The 11,455-nt window shown below is 42.3% G+C and overlaps 1 pseudogene; it reads right to left on the bottom strand.

The window, feature by feature from the left end:
• Positions 1-5,382: 5,382 nt before the first annotated feature.
• LOC109936053 lies at positions 5,383-8,852 on the bottom strand (annotated as a pseudogene).
• Between the last annotated feature and the right edge of the window lie 2,603 nt (positions 8,853-11,455).

Here is an 11,455-nt window from a genome sequence, read left to right as displayed (position 1 = left end):
TGTCTGCAGGGTCTCTCTACCTGCCTCACTCGCAGTCACACACTGCTGTCCCTGCCCGCCGATCAAATTAACATTAGTTAATCTACCAGGTGTGACTGCCTCCTGGAACACAGCATCCAGGTATTTCTCCCCCTCCTGGATGTGCCGCAGTGTTTGGAGTTCGGATTCCAGCTCATCAATTTTGAGCCGGAGCTCCTCAAGCAGCCAACGCTTGCTGCAGATGTGGTCACTGCCATTCTCAATGGGATCAGCTCGCTCCCACATCACACAGCTACAACACATCACCTGGCCTGCCATCTCTACTAGTTAATTATTTAAAATAATTCTTAAAATAATAGTGGAGTATCTGACTCCACTACCACTGCTGGCAGTGCATTCCACATGCCCACCACTCTCTCTATAAAGAACCTCCCTTTGACATCTCCCCTATACCTTCCGCCATCACCTTAAAATTATACCCCCTTGTAATAGTCATTTCAGCCCTGGAAAAAGCTATCTACTCTTATCTATGCCTCTCATCATCTTGTACACGTCTATCAAGTCACCTCTCATCCTTCTTTGCTCCAATGAAAAAAGCCCTAGCTCCCTCAACCTTTCCTTATAAGACCTGCCCTCCAGTGCAGGCAGCATCCTGGTAAATCTCCTCTGCACTCTCTCTGAAGCTTCCACTTCCTTCCAATAATGAGGCACCCAGAACTGAACACAATATTCCAAGTGTAGTCTAACCAGGGTTTCATAGAGCTGCAACATAACCTCGTGGCTCTAAAACTCAATTCCCCTGCCAATGAAAGCCAACACACCATACGCCTTCTTTCCAACCCTATCAACTTGGCTAGCAACTTTGAGGGACCATTTTTGTTGGGACTTCTACAAGGCAGTTGAGTTGAGGTGGCTAACCTCAACCTGTAAGAAGTACTTTGGTAAATTTGTAAAGTGTTATAAAGTTCAAGGCTTAAATTGTGTTTAGGTTTGGAAAGTGGGATTAGTGTAGATTTAGTGTAGTTTTGGTGGTACAGACTCAATGGCTTAATGGCTTTTTCTGTACTCTGATTATTATGAAGAAGTTTATTTGTGTTGTTGGAGAGGGTTCAAATTAACTTGGCAAGAGTGTAGGATCCAGAGAGAAGATTCAACAGGGGGAAGTGAATGACCAAAATTAGAACATACAGCAAGGCAAAGGTATAGGAATTATCGGCCAGTTAAGGCACACAGTAGCTTGGCAAAGTTGGATGGTGTTTAATGTCAGAAGTTGCACGACACCAGGTTATAGTCCAACAGGTTTATTTGAAATCGCAAGCTTTTGGAGCGCTGCTCCTTCATCAGGTGAGGTGAAGTGAAGAGAAGCATGCAGGCGCAGAATTTATAAGCAGCAAGATCGTACAAATGGTGTGAGTGGAGTGTAAATAGGCTGTATAACAAGTCTCTGCAGGTGATCAAGTGTCAGAGGTATGAGTAAAGTGTCAACATCCAAATAGCCAGCAAAGGGATGACCTATGATCCAATTAATTGAGGCAGAGATAATTACAAAAAATTAAAAATAAGAAGGTGCTGGAGACAAACCAAATGGAAGGAATAACATGATAGGTATAAGAGTGACATGCTGAGGGTCTAACCAAAGTAACAAGTAATCAAAACTGTACAAACTAATTAAGGTAGAGAGACCATAAGTTATCAAGGTGATGGTGTCAAAACAGGACAGTAAAGAAGATTTTACAATTTAATTCGTGCAAGGAGTCTGACAAAGAGGGCAGATGAGGGCACAAATTAAATCAAAGGGATATGATGTAATTGCTATCACTGAGACATAGATTGTGGGGGTGGGCAGAACCGGGAGCTCATTATTCCAGGATATAGGGTCTTCAGACAAGACAGGGAAGGAGGTAAAAGAGGAGGAGGTGTCGCAGTATTGATCGAGAATCAATTACAGTAGTACGGAGGGATGACATCTTAGAAGGCTTCACAAATGTCACCAGATGGATCAAACTTATAAACAAAAAAAGGGACAATCACATTGCTGGGAATGTACTGTAAGCCTATTAACAGTCTGAGGGAAATAAAAGAGCAGACAGTAGGCTAATTTCAGGGAAGTGTAAGAGTAATAAGGGCGTGATGATTGGGATTTCAACTTCCCCAGCATTAAAATGCAACTAGCAGCTTTTTAGGGCCTTCTACATACTGGCTTTAGAGAGATGTCATATTCTTGCAGTGCAGAAAAGGCCCATTGAGTGCACTGACAACAGCTACTGCTAAAATGTTCCCCCACTGCCACAATGAACTCGTCCTGGATGTAATTTTTGGTGATGAAGCCAGGCAAGTGGTTAAAGTATTAATGGAAGAGAATTTTGCAGACAGTGATCATAACTCTGTTAGATTCAAGATGGTCATAGAAAAGGTCAAAGATGGGCCTTAAATCGATGTTCTAAACATTGATTAATTTATTAAGATCGGGCATGATTTGGCCAGAGTGGACTGGGAGCCAGAGTGGACTGGGAGCCAGAGGAGGTAGATAACGTTGTAAATATTTGTGTAGGTGTTCACTAATGAGAGGGATGATGCGGCTACAGAAATTGGGTAATTTCTGTGACGTACTTAAGTCTTTTTCACTCATGGGATAAAGTTGTCATTGGCTAGCCATATTTATTGTCCATCCCTATTTGCCCTTGAGAATATGGTGGTGAGTTGCTTTTTGAACCACTGCAATCCATGGGCTGTAGGTAAACCCATAATGCTCTTAGGGAAGAAATCCTAATTAGCACAGAGAGGAGGTTCTGTGTAGTCTGGTAGACTAAAAAGTAGATAGATCTCCAGGGCAGGTAAAATGTATCCCAGGTGTTTGAGTGAGGCAAGGGAGAAAATAGCAGAGGTGCTGGAAATAATTTTCATTTCCCCTCTGGTGAGATGCTTGAATGTGGACGTGCTGGTGTTGGACTGGGATGGACAGAGTCAGAAGTCACACGACACCAGATTATAGTCCAACAGGTTTGAGGACAACTAAAGTGCTACTGTTATTCAAGAAGGGAGCAAAGGATAAATGAAGAAACTACAGGCAATCTAACCTGCATGGTGGGAAATCTATTGGAAGCGATTTTGAGGGACAGAATTAATCTCTACATGGAGAGGTGGATATTAATCAAGAAAAATCAGCGTTGTTTTGTTAAGGGGAGATCATATCTCACCAAATTAATTGAATTTTTCGAAGAGGAGACCAGGTGTGTGGTTGAGTGCAATCCAATTAATGTAATCTGCTTAGATTTCTGATAAGGTCCCACAAGGGAGACTGATAGCACATGTAAGAGACCGTGAGATCCAAGGAAATTTGGTTAATTGGCTTCAAATTGACGAAGTGGCAGAAAGCAAAGGGTGATGGTTGTGAGGTGTTTTTGTGACTGGATGCCTGTGTCCAGTGGCGTGCCACAGGGACCAGTGTTGGAACCCTTACTGTTTGTGGTATATATAAATGATTTAGACTTGTTGGTAAGAGGGTTAGTCGGTAAGTTTGTGGATATTATGAAAATTAGTAGGGTGGTTAAGTATGAGGATAGCTTAGATTACAGGAAGATACAAATGGGCTGGTCAGTGACAAATGGAATTCAAAATGGATAAATGTGAGGTAATGCACTTGGGCAGGACAAACAGGGAATACATGATGAAAGGACTCTGGAACGAACAGAGGATCAGAGGGACCTTGGTTTGCACGTCCAAGGCATAGGGAGATGATGCTGGAATTGTATAACAGTTGGTTAGGCAACAACTAGAGTATTGAGTGCAGTTCTGGAATCCACAGCACAGGAATAGACCCTTTGTCCCACTATGTCTGTGCAATCATGGTGCTGTCCTAAATCCCATCTGCCTGTGCATCGTCTGTATCTCTCAATTCCCTGCCTGTTCTTGTATACCTAAATGCCTCATAAACATTGCTATCATATCTGCTTCTACTACCTACCTTGCAGCACGTTCCAGGCACCTTCCACCCTGTGATTTTTTTTTTTTAAAAACTTGCCTTTCAGATCTCCTTTGCACCTTCCCCCTCTCACCTTCATCTGTGCCCTGCAGCATTTGACATTCAAGGTTTTTGAGAATATTTATAGCTCAGGTTGTTGATGTGGTTGTTGACTTGCTCGCCGAGCTGGTAAGTTTGTTTGCAGATGTTTCGTCACCATGCTAGGTAACGTCATCAGTGCGCCTTCAGAGAAGCGTCACTGTTATGTCTCGCTTGCTATTTGTGTCTCAGTTTGTTGGGGTGGGTAGCATCCCTTCTGGATTTGTTTCTTAGTGGTTGGTATATGGGGTCTAGCTCTACATGTTTGTTAATGGATTCCAGTTTGAGTGCTAGGCCTCCAGGAATTCATGTGCGTGTCTTTGGTTGGCTTGTCCTAAGATTGCTACGTTGTCCCAGACAAATTGGTGTCCCTCTTTGTCCATGTATATTGAAATGAATGATAGTTGGTCATTCTCTTGATAGCTAGTTAGTGGTCGTGAATCCTAACGGCTAGTTTCCTTCCGGTTTGCCCTATGTAATGTTTTTGCCAGTCTTTGTGTGGTATCTTGTAAATAACATTGGTTCGATTAGTTGTGGTTGTCGGATCAAAAATATAGAGTTGAGCAGAAATAAAATTCACTCATGGGTGTGATTTGCAGGTTCCATGACATTAGTTACACTGCAAAACAAGGAATGAAAGAAATTATGGTTTGAAAGTAAGGAACTGGTAATATTTGTTAATGGTGTGATTTTATTGTAAGTTAGCTCTATGTAATCGCAGCAGGACTTATTCTCCATTCCCCTTTCAATGAAAGCCAACATGCTATATGACTTTACTTTCTTGCTATGCCATTTTGCTAACTTTTTATATTCATTCATGGGATCTGCATCTCACAGGCGAGGCCAGTATTAATTGCTCAGAGGGCAATTAAGAATCAACCATGTTGCTGTGCACCTGGAGTCATGTAGGCCAAACCAGGTAACAATGGCAAATTTCCTTCCCTAAAAGGACATTAGATTATTTTATCTAAATAATAATCCTTTGAATTATGAACACTGGTGCAAAATGATGAACATTGCTGTAAAATGTAATTTCATGGCAGCAGGATCTGGGGCAAACTATGCTGCCATGATTCATTGTGTTTTAACATCACGTTAGCCAGTAGGCAAGAGGTGGAAAATGTGGTGGTTAGGGATTCTGTACTTTCACTCCTGATCAGCATATCTGCAACAAACTTGTCATAGATGTACTTCAAACCCCAGGCAACTTAAAAACAGATGGCTTATGTGGAGAGCAAAGGGAACAAGCAAAGAGAAAAATCTCAACTCAGATGGTCAAAGATGGGCTAAGAATGAACAAGTTTAGCAATAAGTAGATTAGAAGTGTTCAAACTGGGAGTGTTTTAAAGTATAAAGAACAACATGGTCATAATAGGAAAAACAAAGGTTATGCCCAGGAGCTTCAACAGTTGCTTATCAGTGGAATTTAGTTTTTGAGGTAAAATTTCTAAAAAGGTAACGTAAACAAAAGTCCCTGTAGTGATTCCTTCAAGGAGAGTCTGTGCCATGTCACACTAGGTTGACTTGATTAGTGTGATTATAAAACCTTATAATGCCAATCACAGTTCCCAATGGAGACATTATTGCAAATACTATAATGTATAGTACTACATGGCCTTGTGGCATATTGCTCTGTACAAGCTTCAGAGACGAGCTGAAAACAAGTAAACTTTTATGAATTAAAATGGCAGCAAATGATCGGAAAAACCTTTGACTCTGACTGTTATAGACCAATGGGCAATCCTTCAAATAGAGAATGCAAGGACAGAGAAAGGAAAAGAATAAAAGAACAGAAAGCAGAATGGGATCAAGGGATCATAGAATCCCTATAGTGTGGAAAGAGGCCCTTAGCCCCAACAAGTCCACACCGGCCCTCCGAAGAACATCCCCAGATCCATTCCCCAACCCTTTCCCTGCAATCCTGCATTTCTCATGGCCTGCACATCTTTGGACTGTGGGAGAAAACCGGAGCACCCAGTGGAAACCCACGCAGACACGGGGAGAATGCAAATTCCACACAGACAGTCGCCTGACGGTGGAATTGAACCCCGGTCCCTGGCGCTGTGGCATTAACATCAATATGAACATAGTGATCTGTGGTTTCCACACTGTTACTGTTTATCTGTACACAGTGGCTTATGATGTCATCATTGGAGTGGGATGTTGTTGGAGAATGATGTGCAGTTAGGGAAGTGGTCTCATGAAAATTGTCACTATGGCACTCCACAGTTATTCGCTCAATGATGCGAACCAGGAAAAATCCAATTGCTATGATAAGCTCTGGGAATGGAAAGTTTGTCTGTTAATTTACAAACAAACTGCTGTGAAGGGCTTTAATATTAAAATAGTGTAGCTTTTAAGATTCTACAAGCTTTAGAAAATTTGCTTAGATGTTCACTTTTGTTTATATTTCAAAATTAACTGCTGAAATTCAAGCATTATGAAACTGTCCTGAGGTAGAGAATTTCAAAAACTGCTAATTAAAGAAATCTCTCCTCATTTACATCATAATTTGCAATTCCCTTATGAAACAAGGACTACAAACTCTAGTTTGAGACCATCTGGCCAGAGGAAACAACCCTCAAAAAAAAAATACATAGTTAAATGAGGTCATCTCTTTCAACTTCTAAACGCTAGAGAAAAAAGGCCCATTCTATTCAAGATATTTGTATAGAACAATATTCAAGATTAGGAATCAATCTGATAAACCATTACTGCACCACTTAAAAGCTTATAGTTCTTTCTTTAAGCTATAAAACTAAAATTGTGCTTTAAGTATTTTTTAAATGTCTTTTTTGTAAACCTACAATAATGAGCAGGGTGGCATTTTTGTTTATGTTTTGACATCTGTCTCGATTAAAATTTTTAAAAAATATAAAATACAGGTATCAAGTTATCCTATAACAGTGTTTTTAGAGCAGTAAGCCTGTGCTATTTTGTGGGTCTGTAGATTGTTAAGGTGCAAAGATGGCTTTTCATAGAGTAATGTGCTCTTCCTGTCAGAATCAGGAGATTAGGAAGAATTTCAATGTTACTGATGATTATGTCTGCAGTAAGTGTTTTGTTGCAAATCCTATTGGATCGCATGAATAGGTAGGAGCAGTAGTTAGAGGCAATGAGAAGTTTACAGGAGCCACCGGCTGTGATGGATGGCAGTTTCAGGAAGGTAGAAAAACTGCAGATATAATCGATAGATGGGTTACCTCTAGGAAAGGTAAGAGAAGTAGGCAGATGGTGTTGAAGTCTCTTGTGGCTACCCCCATCTCAAACAAGTATGCTGTTCTGGAAAATGTTTGGTGATGGACTCTCAGGGGAATGTAGCACCGACAGCCAAGATTCTGGTTCTACTGGCTGTACTGCGATGAGGGGTATGTCAGGTTCCAAGTGGTTGATTGTGATAGGGGATTCTGTAGTCAGAGGCACGGACAGATTTTTCTGCAGCCAACAACGAGACATCGGAATAGTGTGTTGCCTCCCTGGTGTAAGGGTCAAGAGTGTTTCAGAGAGGGGGAAGAATATTCTCAAAAGGGACAGTGACCAGCAGGAGATCATTGTACACATTGGAACCAATGACAGAGGAAGAGGAAAGGATGTGGTTCTGAGGAGAGAACATAGGAAATTATGCAGGAGGTTAAAAAGTAGGTCATTGAGGGTAGTAATATCTGGATTATTCCCGGTGCAATGTGCTAGTGAGAATAGGAATAGGAAGATAGAACATAGCTGAGGAGCTGGTGCAGGGGAAAAGGATACACATTTTTGGATCGTTGGAATCGCTTCTGGGGTAGAAGTGACCTGTACAAGAAGGACAGGTTGCACTTGAATTGGAAGAGGATTAATGTATTGGTGGGGAGATTTGCTACAGCTACTCAGGATGATTCAAACTAATGGGGGCGGGAGGTCCTACAAAGAAATAGTGAGAAAAGAGATCAGTCTGAGACTGCTGCAGTTGGGGAAAGGAGCAAGTCAAATAGTAAAGGCATGCAGGCGCAAAGTAAAGAATGAGGTAGGATGGATAAATTAAACTGCATTTTTCAATGCAAGAGGCCTGACAGGTGAGATAGATGAACTCAAGGGCATGGTTGGGAACATGGGACTGGGATACCATAGCTATACATAGACGTGGCTCAGGGATGGGCAGGACTAGCAGCTAACTATTCCAGAGTATAGATGCTATAGAAAGGTTGGAAAGGTTGGGGGCTGCAAGAGAGGAAGGGAACTGGCATTTTTGATTTGGGATAATATTACAGCGGTACTTCGGACATTTCTAGGAGTACATCCAGTGAAATTATTTGGGTGGAACTGAGAAATAAGAAAGGGACGATTACCTTTTAGGCCTGTACCATGGACTCTCCAATAGTCAGCAGGAAATTAAGAAGCAAATTTGTAAGGAGTTATCTACAAGAATGATAGGGTTGTACTGTTAGGGGATTTTAACTTTCCAAACATAGGCTCGGACTGCCATAGTCCTAAGGGCTTGAATGGAGAGGAATTTAAGTGAGTACAAGAAAATTTGCCTATTCAGTACTCTTGGAAAATAAGGCAGGGCAGATGACTGAGGTGTAAGTGGGGGAGCACTTTGGGCCAGTGATCATATTCTATTAGTTTTTAAATAGCTATGGAAAAAGGGTAGACCTGATCTAAAATTTAAAGTTCTAAAGTTTGAGGTCATGAGTAAGGTTTCAAGGTCGCAGGATTGTACTGGCAGGCAGGAAGGTGGTTTGAAGTGTGTCTACTTCAACGCCAGGAGCATCCGGAATAAGGTGGGTGAACTTGCAGCATGGGTTGTTACCTGGGATTTCGATGTTGTGGCCATTTCGGAGACCTGGATGGAGCAGGGACAGGAATGGTTGTTGCAGGTTCCGGGGTTTAGATGTTTCAGTAAGATCAGGGAAGGTGGTAAAAGAGGGGGAGGTGTGGCATTGTTAGTCAAGGACAGTATTACGGTGGCAGAAAGGATGTTTGATGAGGACTCGTCTACTGAGGTAGTATGGGCTGAGGTTAGAACCAGGAAAGGAGAGGTCACCCTGTTGGGAGTTTTCTGTAGGCCTCCGAAAAGTTCCAGAGATGTAGAGGAAAGGATTGCAAAGATGATTCTGGATAGGAGCGAAAGTAACAGGGTAGTTGTTATGGGGGACTTTAACTTTCCAAATATTGACTGGAAACGCTATAGTTCGAGTACTTTAGATGGGTCAGTTTTTGTCCAATGTGTGCAGGAGGGTTTCCTGACACAGTATGTAGATAGGCCAACAAGAGGCGAGGCCACATTGCTTTTGGTACTGGGTAATGAACCAGCCAGGCGGTAGGTGAGCACTTTGGTGATAGTGACCACAATTCGGTTATGTTTACTTGAGCGACGAAAGGGATAGGTATATACCGCAGGGCAAGAGTTATAGCTGGGGGAAAGGCAATTATGAGGCAATTAGGCAAGTTTTAGGATGCATAGGATGGAGAAGGAAACTGCAGGGGCTGGGCACAAATGAAAAGGAGCTTGTTCAAGGAACAGCTACTGCGTGTCCTTGATAAGTATGTACCTGTCAGGCAGGGAGGAAGTGGTCGAGAGAGGGAACCATGGTTTACTAAAGAAGTTGAATCTCTTGTGAAGAGGAAGAAGGAGGCTTATGTAGAGATGAGACGTGAAGGCTCAGTAAGGGCGCTTGAGAATTACAAGTTAGCCAGGAAGGACATAAAAAGAGAGCTAAGAAGAGCCAGGAGGGGACATGAGAAGTCTTTAGCAGGTAGGATCAAGGAAAACCCTAAAGCTTTCTATAGCTATGTCAGGAATAAAAGAATGACTAGAGTAAGATTAGGGCCAGTCAAGGACAATAGTGCGAAGTTGTGCGTGGAGTCTGAAGAGATAGGAGAGGCGCTAAATGAATATTTTTCGTCAGTATTCACACAGGAAAAAGACAATGTTGCCGAGGAGAATACTGAGATACAGGCTATTAGACTAGACAGGATTGAGGTTCATAAAGAGGAGGTGTTAGCAATTCTGGAAAGTGTGAAAATAGATAAGTCCCCTGGGCCGGATGGGATTTATTCTAGGATTCTCTGGGAAGCTCGGGAGGAGATTGCAGAGCCTTCGGCTTTGATCTTTATGTCATCATTGTCTACAGGAATTGTGCCAGAAGACTGGAGGATAGCAAATGTTGTCCCCTTGTTCAAGAAGGGGAGTAGAGACAACCCTGGTAATTATAGACCAGTGAGCCTTACTGCGGTTATGGGTAAAGTGTTGGAAAGGATTATAAGAGAGAGGATTTATAATCATCTAGAAAGGAATAATTTGATTAGGGATAGTCAACACGGTTTTGTGAAGGGTGGGTCGTGCCTCACAAACCTCATTGAGTTCTTTGAGAAGGTGACCAAACAGGTGGATGAGGGAAAAGCGGTTGATGTGGTGTATATGGATTTCAGTAAAGCGTTTGATAAGGTTCCCCATGGTAGACTATTGCAGAAAATATGGAGACATGGGATTGAGGGTGATTTAGCAGTTTGGATCAGAAATTGGCTAGCTGTAAGAAGACAGAGGGTGGTGGTTGATGGGAAATTTTCATCCTGGAGTTCAGTTACTAGTGGTGTACCTCAAGGATCTGTTTTGGGGCCACTGCTGTTTGTCATTTTTATAAATGACCTGGATGAGGGCGTAGAAGGATGGTTTAGTAAATTTGTGGATGACACTAAAGTCGGTGGAGTTGTGGATAGTGCGGAAGGATGTTGCAGGTTACAGAGGGACATAGATAAGCTGCAGAGCTGGGCTGAGAGGTGGCAAATGGAGTTTAATGCGGAAAAGTGTGAGGTGATTCACTTTGGAAGGAGTAACAGGAATACAGAGTACTGGGCTAATGGTAAGATTCTTGGTAGTGTGGATGAGCAGAGAGATCTCAGTGTCCATGTGCATAAATTTCTGAAAGTTGCCACCCAGGTTGATAGGGTGTTCAGAAGGCGTACGGTGTATTAGGTTTTATTGGTAGAGGGATTGGGAGTAGTAAGGGCGTGGAATGCCCTGCCTGCAACAGTAGTAGACTCGCCAACTTTAAGGGCATTTAAATGGTCATTGGATAAACATATGGATGATAATGGAATAGTGTATGTTAGATGAGCTTCAGATTGGTTTCGCAGGTCGGCGCAACATCGAGGGCCGAAGGGCCTGTACTGTGCTGTAATGTTCTATGTTCTAAACTGGAGGAAGGCCAATTTTGATGGTTTTAGGCAAGAACTTTCAAAAATTGTTTGGAGGCAGATATTTGCAGGTAAAAGGATGGCCAGAATGTGGGAAACCTTCAAAAATGAGATAATGTTCCTGTTAGGGTGAAGGGCAAGGCTGGTAGGTGTAGGGAATGCTCGATGGCCAGAGAAATTGAAGTTTCGATCAAGAAAAAGAAGGAAACATATGTCGGGTATCGACAGCAGGGATCGAGT

This window comes from Rhincodon typus, chromosome 33 (genome assembly GCF_021869965.1).
Source record: "Rhincodon typus isolate 14 chromosome 33, sRhiTyp1.1, whole genome shotgun sequence".
Classification (NCBI taxonomy): domain Eukaryota; kingdom Metazoa; phylum Chordata; class Chondrichthyes; order Orectolobiformes; family Rhincodontidae; genus Rhincodon; species Rhincodon typus.
The sequence above is the reverse complement of the archived record's forward strand: the minus strand, read 5'-3'. Positions and strand labels throughout refer to the sequence as shown.